The 8,846-nt window shown below is 33.5% G+C and overlaps 1 pseudogene; it reads left to right on the top strand.

Moving 5' to 3' along the window:
* Positions 1 to 705: 705 nt before the first annotated feature.
* LOC132633685 (replication protein A 70 kDa DNA-binding subunit C-like) lies at positions 706 to 4,504 on the top strand (annotated as a pseudogene).
* The last annotated feature ends 4,342 nt before the right edge of the window (positions 4,505 to 8,846 follow it).

Here is an 8,846-nt window from a genome sequence, read left to right as displayed (position 1 = left end):
AGATGGCATAGCCTAAGGTGTCAGAACTGCTGCATGAATTTACAAAGCTTTCAACCTTGGGGAGAGATATAGCTGGTGCAACTTTCATTCTGAAGAGTTTTATATCTTATAGAGTTGGTGGTGTGATGTGAATTCATGAAAAATTGGCCTTTATCCCATTAAAAAAACACATTTTGGCTGCAGAAGTATGGAGAAAGAAATTCCTTTTCCAGATTTACTTTCTTAGTTATTATTGCGGTGAAGCTGTTTCATGGAATGTGTGGGGCTAATGAGTAATAACTGTTCTGTTTCAGTTTCAGTAAAAATTCTTTCATGATCTTGAACAAGTGTGATGAAAGCCTTGAAAGATGAGTGCTCGCAGGAAGGCTTTAAATATGTGGGGCTAATGAGTGAAAATGCCTGTGAAGCTAATACAATAAGGATTTGAAGTAGTGACTGCAATGCTAAGAGACTTACTTCAAGATGCAAGATACTTTAAGAGGATCTTAATATTTTTATAAGAACGGCCGGATCTTAATTTAAACAGACAGAATAACTACTCTAATCAGCAATGATATTTCTGACATGCCACTACATACTGTTTATCCAACAGACAGATTTTTGTCCAAAATATTTGCACTCTGGGGAATTTTGAATACTGTAATGTGTGCAACCTGCCATTGAATGCCCTGGGTAATCCTTCAGGAAGTAACCGAGAAATAAATCTATCAATGGTAGGCCTAGCATTGTAAGTAAGTCACATATTGAGCTTTCAGAAATAAATAGTTCAATCATAATTTTGTTCTTGAATGGCACTCCTAAATTTATTCTGTTAGTTTGATGTCATTAGCTTATACTCCAACCTTTTTTTTATTTTTTTATTTTTTTTATTTTACTAATTAAGTTATACATTTGGCAGACACATGGCACCAAGATTAAACATCGATCAAATAACAACCGACACGCCAAATTGGACTTGCAAAGTCCAAATCGTGGACATTAGTCGTGAGCGAGAAAGTCCTGAGAAGAAAATCAGATTTCAAAATTTGATTTTGGAAGATGAAGAGGTAATTTTATCTATAGCAGTATCACTTAATTTGCTTTATATCGAAGTATAATTTACTTTATATGGAAGTATAATATAATTTACGTGCATCTGAGGCACATGATGAACTTTACAGGAGCAGCAAATTAGGGCCATTATGTATGGTGAAGATATTGGGCATTATGCAAAGAAGCTTCAAATTTCGGAGACATATCTGATTTCTGCCGCAAGAGTTCGAGTTTCACCCACTTCATACGGCAAACCAATACACAAGTTTTATTGGGTACCCGATAAAGAAACTGTAGTTGAACATGTCAAGCCAACTGACGACCATGAGAAACCACTCGTTCCATCAACTAAGTTGAATATCACAACTTTTGACGACATCGCTCATATAACTCCTCTTTCTTACGTAGAAATTGGTATACCACTTCTATTAATTACTAGCATGCTCAATTATATATGCTTATACATGTGCACACTCATTATATTCCCTTATATCTTACTAGTAGATATACTAGGAGTTGTTCTACGTTGTGGCCCTCCCAAATATGCAGGTCGTAATCAAAACAGGTGTCGAGAGATTATTGTTGTTAACAATCAGTAAGTACAACAATCATTTAAGATTATATGCCCTTGTTTTCCTTTGGAAGTATATGCATATCTTTACGATAGATGCTCAAAAATTTAGTATTATATTCCCCGCGCACTCAGGAAAAAACAGTTTCTACTCACTTTATGGGAGGACTTCGGAGAAATTGAAGGAACTGAGCTCCAAGCTAAAATGGGAAAGGATGAAGAGTTCCCTGTAATCCTTGGAAGGAGTATAGGAATATGTTCTTATCAGGGTATGCACATATTAAAATATTTTACTTGCATATTTTTATTTAATACAACATTACACATACATTGTGCCATATAGGTTTATTGCCGCAAACTAGATTCAACTCAACAATGCACATAAATTCTGCTTACCCACAAGTGTTGAAGTTCATCAACTGGTACCAACTTTTCAGCCCTACTTTTTAACTTGCTCTTCAACAACATATTGAATACTTTATTTGGTGTGACAATAGGGCAAAAACAAACAAACAAACATATGCTTTCAAGCTATGCATGATCCAGCTTATCTGCGTCATCATCGTCTCTCACAATAACTCCTACTCAACAGTAGGTTATCCCCATTGCAGAAATTTCATCACAAACTTCAGTAAGTGTTTCACTTATCTAGATGTGAATACGTTTATTCATGAAAAAACAAAGTAATATACATATGCATTTCGTCTTCCTTGACAGATTGGAGTTTTCTATGTTGAGGCACAAATGTTACTTCAAATGACATGCAAAAATTTTGTGTGCTTGAATGTTCAGGATGCAAACAGAAAAAGCGCACGAAAGAAAGAAGAGAATTTGAATGCACAAAGTGTAATCGACAGACAACATTAGTGGAGTCCGGAGCCTAAAGGGTATAAAAATACACGGTATTTTGTATAACGTGGATCAGTCCACGTTTTACAAATATATTTTGTAAAACGTGGACTGATCCACGTTTTACCTCTAAAGTTTTTTTTTTTTTTCCGAGCACTAAAAAAAAACATTTGGTAAAGACTCCGAAACGTCAATATTTTATATAGAACCTGATATATTTTTCTGCGTACAATAATGTAGGCTCAATACATCAAGGATACGTAGACGTTTGGATAGTCATTTTAGGGGTTGAAAAGGTGCCCGAAATAAGTTTTGTTTGAAAAAACTTAGTGTTTGACTGTAAGGTTATTTTAGTCAACTTTATATATCGAGAAAATTAGTCAGCTTTATTTTCAAAAATTGAAACCGCAGAAGTGAAATTGACATTCACAGCTACATTACCCCGGGAGTTTTACGTTGAAATCTATTGCGTATCATCATCTTATAAGTAAACAAAACTGAAAATTTTACGCCAATTTGGGGGAAAATCGAAATTGAATGGGATAAAAAGCGGTTTTTTAAAAATCGGCTCGGCCAAACTGCCTCATGGCAGTTTGTCTGCGTAGATCTCGAAAAAATACGCAAGTTAAAAAAAAAAACGCGTAAAACGGACGTCCGAGCGCAAAGTTATGACCATCTAAAGTTTGACCACTTTACAACTAGTTTTTCTCCCTATATTTTTTAGAATTATATTTATATTCAAAATAAAGTTATGTCGTGATTAAAAAATAACACGCGTAAATCAAAACTTTAAAATATAAAACACTTAAACCTTAAACAAAACTTACTTCGGGTACCTTTTCAACCCCTAAAATGACTATCCGAACGTCTACGTATCCTTGATGTATTGAGCCTACATTATTGTACGCAGAAAAAATATCAAGTTCTATATAAAATATTGACGTTTTGGAGTCTTCACACACGACTAATCATTGGTCAATGTATGAAAAACACTAAGTTTGAAATTTTCAAACAAAACTTACTTCGGACACCTTTTCAACCCCTAAAATGACGATCCGAACGTCTACGTATCCTTGATGTATTGAGCCTACATTATTGTACGCAGAAACAAATATCAGGTTCTATATAAAATATTGACGTTTCGGAGTCTTCACACACGACTAATCATTGGTCAAAGTATGAAAAAACACACTAAGTGTTGCAAAAAAAAAAAAAAAAAAAAAAGTTTACCAAATTTTTTTTTTAGTGCTCGAAAAAAAAAAAAAACTTTTGAGGTAAAACGTGGATCAGTCCACGTTTTACAAATATATTTTGTAAAACGTGGACTGATCCACGTTATACAAAATATATTGTATAACGTGGATCAGTCCACGTTATACGTTTAAATTTTTTTTTTTTTAATTTTTGTTGACAGCCGCAAAAATTTTTTGGGGTATATCGTGGGCTGATCCACGATATACCCCTTTTGGTATATAAATTTTTGGTCATCCCCTTTTGGTAAATACCGTGTATTTTTATACCCTTTAGGCTCCGGGCTCAACATTAGTGCCTCAGTATTACGTTTTCACCATACATATAAATTCCATCCCCACAAAACATAGCATATGTGTACAAATATTAAACTCAATATGGTTCCAGGTGTACCTTCCAAATTGATCTTATTGATGCCAGTGGGTCGATTACGGCATTTATTTCTGGAGATATAGCTGAGAAGATGCTCTCCATGACAGCAGAACATATATTTGAAATAACTTTGGTCAAGGTTGCTCCTTATTTATATGTAGTAGTATACTTCATATATGTTTTTGATTTGGTATTTTTTAAATCTTTTTAGCATGCAAAACACTATCTATATAAGCGTTCATATCAGCTTCAAGCTTATGACATATTTTATTAAATCTAAGAAATGACTCTTTCCGCTTGCAGAATCAACTCCTGCCCATTCACCATGTTCATAAGATGTTGTCGGACAGACGGTTCCGAATTCAATTAAAAAAGTCATCCTAGAGAAGTTTGAACGACACACAGGCAACTGTATCAATTCTGTCCTAGGGAACCAATCTTTCCACCTAGCGTTAATCAGAGGGACGCCAAAAAACTGAAACCTTTAAGCACAAGTGAGGTAGACATGGAGGAAGCAGTTATTGCATCTGACTCTTCAACCACAAGGACGAAAGATCAACCACCCACACCAGCAAAAAAGCCGTAAAAGGTTAGTCTACTCAAGTACTTGCAGTTGAATTGACACGCTTGAGATATAATATAAGTTAGATTTTCCTTTTCAGACTCTTTATACCGTTTAATTGCAGAAAGTGTCGTCCTTATTTTTGTGACCTTTGCTTACTAGAAAAGAGATATTTTTGGAATCAAGTTTGTACAACTTTTCTCGTTAGGGAGGACTAATCATTGGGAACTAAGGAGAATGAAGTAACAAAGATGATATGCAGGTTATTGAGCTTTTTTTGCCAGCCTCAACATTGCACATTCACACGTAAGTACATAGGCAGCCTTCTATTAAATTTTTCTGATATTTAGTTTCTTTTTAGATCTTTTTGAAGCTCTTTTTGTGTTTCATTACCTCTCCGATGTTCTACTGTTGAAAGGGGTTTTTAGTCATCTGGATGTTTTTCTTTTTCTTGGTCAGATGCACTGTTTCCATTTGATATCCTTTGGTTTTGATTGTTGGAAATAATAAAAATTCAGTCTTTTTTAGCTGGTTGTTTTCTTTTTCCTCATAGTCCAATATTCTTTGTGTTATGTATGCCTGGATGTCTATGAGATGAGCTGATCTTATATAATCCTATTATCGGCTTTATAAGCATCATCGCTCTCCCGATTCCAGGTTATTGCTTCCTTTTATCCAGTTAGAAATCTTGAATCCAATAATAAGAAAACTAAGTCAGTTACAAAAATTGAATCTAGAAGTAAACTATTTTCTTAAGATATATGAAGTAGATTAGCAGCATGGAATGGAACCAGATAACTAATTCTGAACTTCCAGGGATTCTTTAAATGAATTACACAACCAAGAAAAATTACAGAATAGCAGTATGTTATTCATTTCATGTACAGGGTACCCTAGCACGAGTCAGAAGGAAATGATATAAGCACATACAACAGACAGCCGAATGAGTTCAATTCTCGGATTAGTCGTGTCTAAGATATGAGGATTAGATGACCAGTTTTATTAGTCATTACTGGTGCTATAATCGGCAAACTTTTGCATCATTATATCTGGAAATGTTTATGGTTCTGCTGTTGTATTTTCAGCCAAGTATGTTAATCTTGAAGGTGTTGAGAGTTGGAATTAGTATTTGACTAATTGTCAGCAAAACAAGTAAACATCTTTATAAAACAAGATAGCTGATGCGATGCTGTTTCATCAGCTTTTCCTACTCTATCATGACAACCATTTCATATATTTATGACTTCTGCTTTCGCATGTGCTGCTTCTTTTTTTTTTTTTTTTTTTTTTATAATTTTATTCGTTTGTTCTGCATGCTATCTTAAAATTTTTACCAGGAAAAAGAAGAGATTCTTACACAGTCAAAAGTAAGCACACCCTTTACTTTTGATCTAAACAATTATGTGAATTACAGGATAGTGAGCAGTTCAAATTGAGTCACGTTAGACAGGGCAGACTGCTTATTATACTACATAAATTAAATATCACTGGTATCTGTTTACATTTGATCTTCATTTTTGTGATCATATTTGCATTTCCAATTGTTGCATGTAGGCAAATTCTATGCAGTGTTTTAAAAGGCAATTTCAGGACTCGTCTCGGGGCTCGCCCCAGGGCGGGGCACTGGCAAAATGCCTCGGGACTCACGTGTGGGGCTTAGTTCCTGTGAGACTTACGCCCTAAGCGCCCGACTGTACGCCCTAAACACTCTTAACGCCCAACGCTCGGGGCTCGTCTAACAGTTCTTACACAAATTATATGTTAAATTCTTTAACTATAATCGTGACCTCCATAATTCTTTAACAAATGAATGATACTTAATAGTTTTTCATCTATAGAAATAAGAAGATTAGGTGTAACTCAAATAACAAGTCGTAATATTGCATATTTACTATTTGAGAACATCGTGAGGGTGAATATCACTTAATATTTCTTTTAAAAATACATAATCGAATTGTACATTTTCATTTATCTTTGGTCTTTTGTCCTATGTATTAAAATTGTCATATTTTATTATTTTTCTATTTGAAAGTAATTTTATTTTATTCATGAAGGAGTTACATTTTAATTATAATACTGATAAAGCTTTATTGATTGTTTGCTTATAGGGAGCTAAAATGGATAGTTTGATAGTAATATTGTTTCAAGAAATTGTGATTTTTTATTGTTTGAAAGTTAAGAAGTTAGAGTTAATTTGCATTTCATAATAGCTTTTATTTCATTGTATTGTTTATACTTGTAAAGTTATGTTATATATAAATACAAATTGTAAGTGGCGTATAATCGATTGCTTTAATTAGTATTTTGTGATCAGGATCAAACACATCTATATATATATATATATAATATATATATTTTATTTATTTATTTACAGTTTTCTTTTATTTTTTATGTAATTTTACCTATTTAAAAATATTTATTGTAATTATATTATTTTTTAAAATACTAAAAATTAAATACTCATGGGGCTTACGTTCCGTGCCTCAAGACTTACGTCTCGTCGAGGCATATGTAAAACGCTTCGTCTTACGCCCCCGCCTCTTAAAACAGTGATTCTATGTTCTTTTCAGATCTTTTTTAAGCTCTTTTTGTGTTCATACAGTAAACTCTATTAATTTGAAGTTGATTGTTTGATTGACATAAAACAACCTGTCTACTGTTTTTCTGCATCATACAACTTCACAGTACTAATGTAGCTGCGACATACGACCCAACTAGACCTTAGGGACTGTCATAGGAGGTAGAGTGGCTGTGATGATATTATCTGCTGATTTAATGTTTTCCGTCCGCTTTACTGTAATCCCAATTGATAAGACATGTCATAGTGCCTCCTACATTTTCCCCTTCCTGTCCAATATTTTCTTCTACTCCCTTCGTCCCAATTTAAGTAGGCCTTTGGTCATCAAAATCAAATATTTTTTACTTTTTTTTTGTTGGAATTTTGATGTTAGAGTTTTGTTTGATTATAGTTTTTTGTAAAAAATATTTAATTGTTTGAATGTAGTGAAAGTGAAAAAAGTGAGATAAAGTTTTAGGTATTTTTCAAATTCTAAATACAACTTAAAATTGTATTTGAAATTTTCATGGCCAAACGCTAATTTTCAAATAAAGTGAGGAAATTTTCCAGAAAAAAGTGAAAAATTCTCATGATCAAACGGGTCATAAGTATCTTACTTTTCTTTTTAATTTGTCAAAAAAGAGTGTATCTTTCTATATTCAATAAGTTGAAATTTCAAACATTCTACTCCCTCCATCTCAAAATATTTGTCCCAGTTTTCAGTTACACGCTCATTAAGAAAACATTTATAAGGGTAATATTTTGACTATTTTACCCTCTTTAACATATTTTATCATGTTCTCCCTCCTCAATAAATAATTACTACATTTATGATGAAACCTCTTAAATATTGGTGTGTGAACTCATAAAATCAACTCATTGATGTAATCAATACAAGGGTAAAATGAGAAAAAGTTACTTAATTTTATCTTGAGTAAAGAAAACGATAATTTTTTTGAGATAAATATTTTTAGTAAGGACGACAAATATTTTGAGACGGAAAAAGTATTTGACAGATTTATAATCACAAGATTCAAAGGACATTTTAGTACATTACACTAAACGTGTCAACCGGTTTCGTGTAACCGGTTTTAACCGGTAACCGGACCGGTTAAACCGGAACCGGTATAACCGGTTAACCGGTTCCGGTTAACCGGATATTAGTTAACCGGTCCGGTTCCAAATTTTTTTTAACCGGAACCGGACCGGTTAAACCGGTTAAAATAAAAAAAAAATAGTAAAGAGCCGTTGGGCCTCGCGGACCGTTGGCAACGGTCCATTTGCAAAAATGGTCGTTGCCAAACAGTCATTTTCTTAATTTTTGGCCCCCAAATTATTTTTTTTAACACTTTAACCCCTCCCCCACCCCTATATAAACCCTTCTTCATTTTCATTTCAATTCACTCTTCTTCATCTTTCTCTCAAATCTCAATCTCTCAATTATAGTTACTTTGCAATAATTAGCCACAAAGTCTTATTATAGTTTCAACTTTCAATTATTAATTTTGCAATTATAATATTGTTGGTGGAGTTGGTGATTTTGCAACAATCCGAAGTAGCTTTGGTGGATTTGCAATTCTAGCCGTCTTCGCTTTGTTGGAAATTAATCCGGCAATTTGGTACCTTCGTTCCAACTCTGTCTTTAATTTTTG

Source organism: Lycium barbarum, chromosome 3 (assembly GCF_019175385.1).
Source record: "Lycium barbarum isolate Lr01 chromosome 3, ASM1917538v2, whole genome shotgun sequence".
NCBI lineage: Eukaryota > Viridiplantae > Streptophyta > Magnoliopsida > Solanales > Solanaceae > Lycium > Lycium barbarum.
The sequence above is the reverse complement of the archived record's forward strand: the minus strand, read 5'-3'. Positions and strand labels throughout refer to the sequence as shown.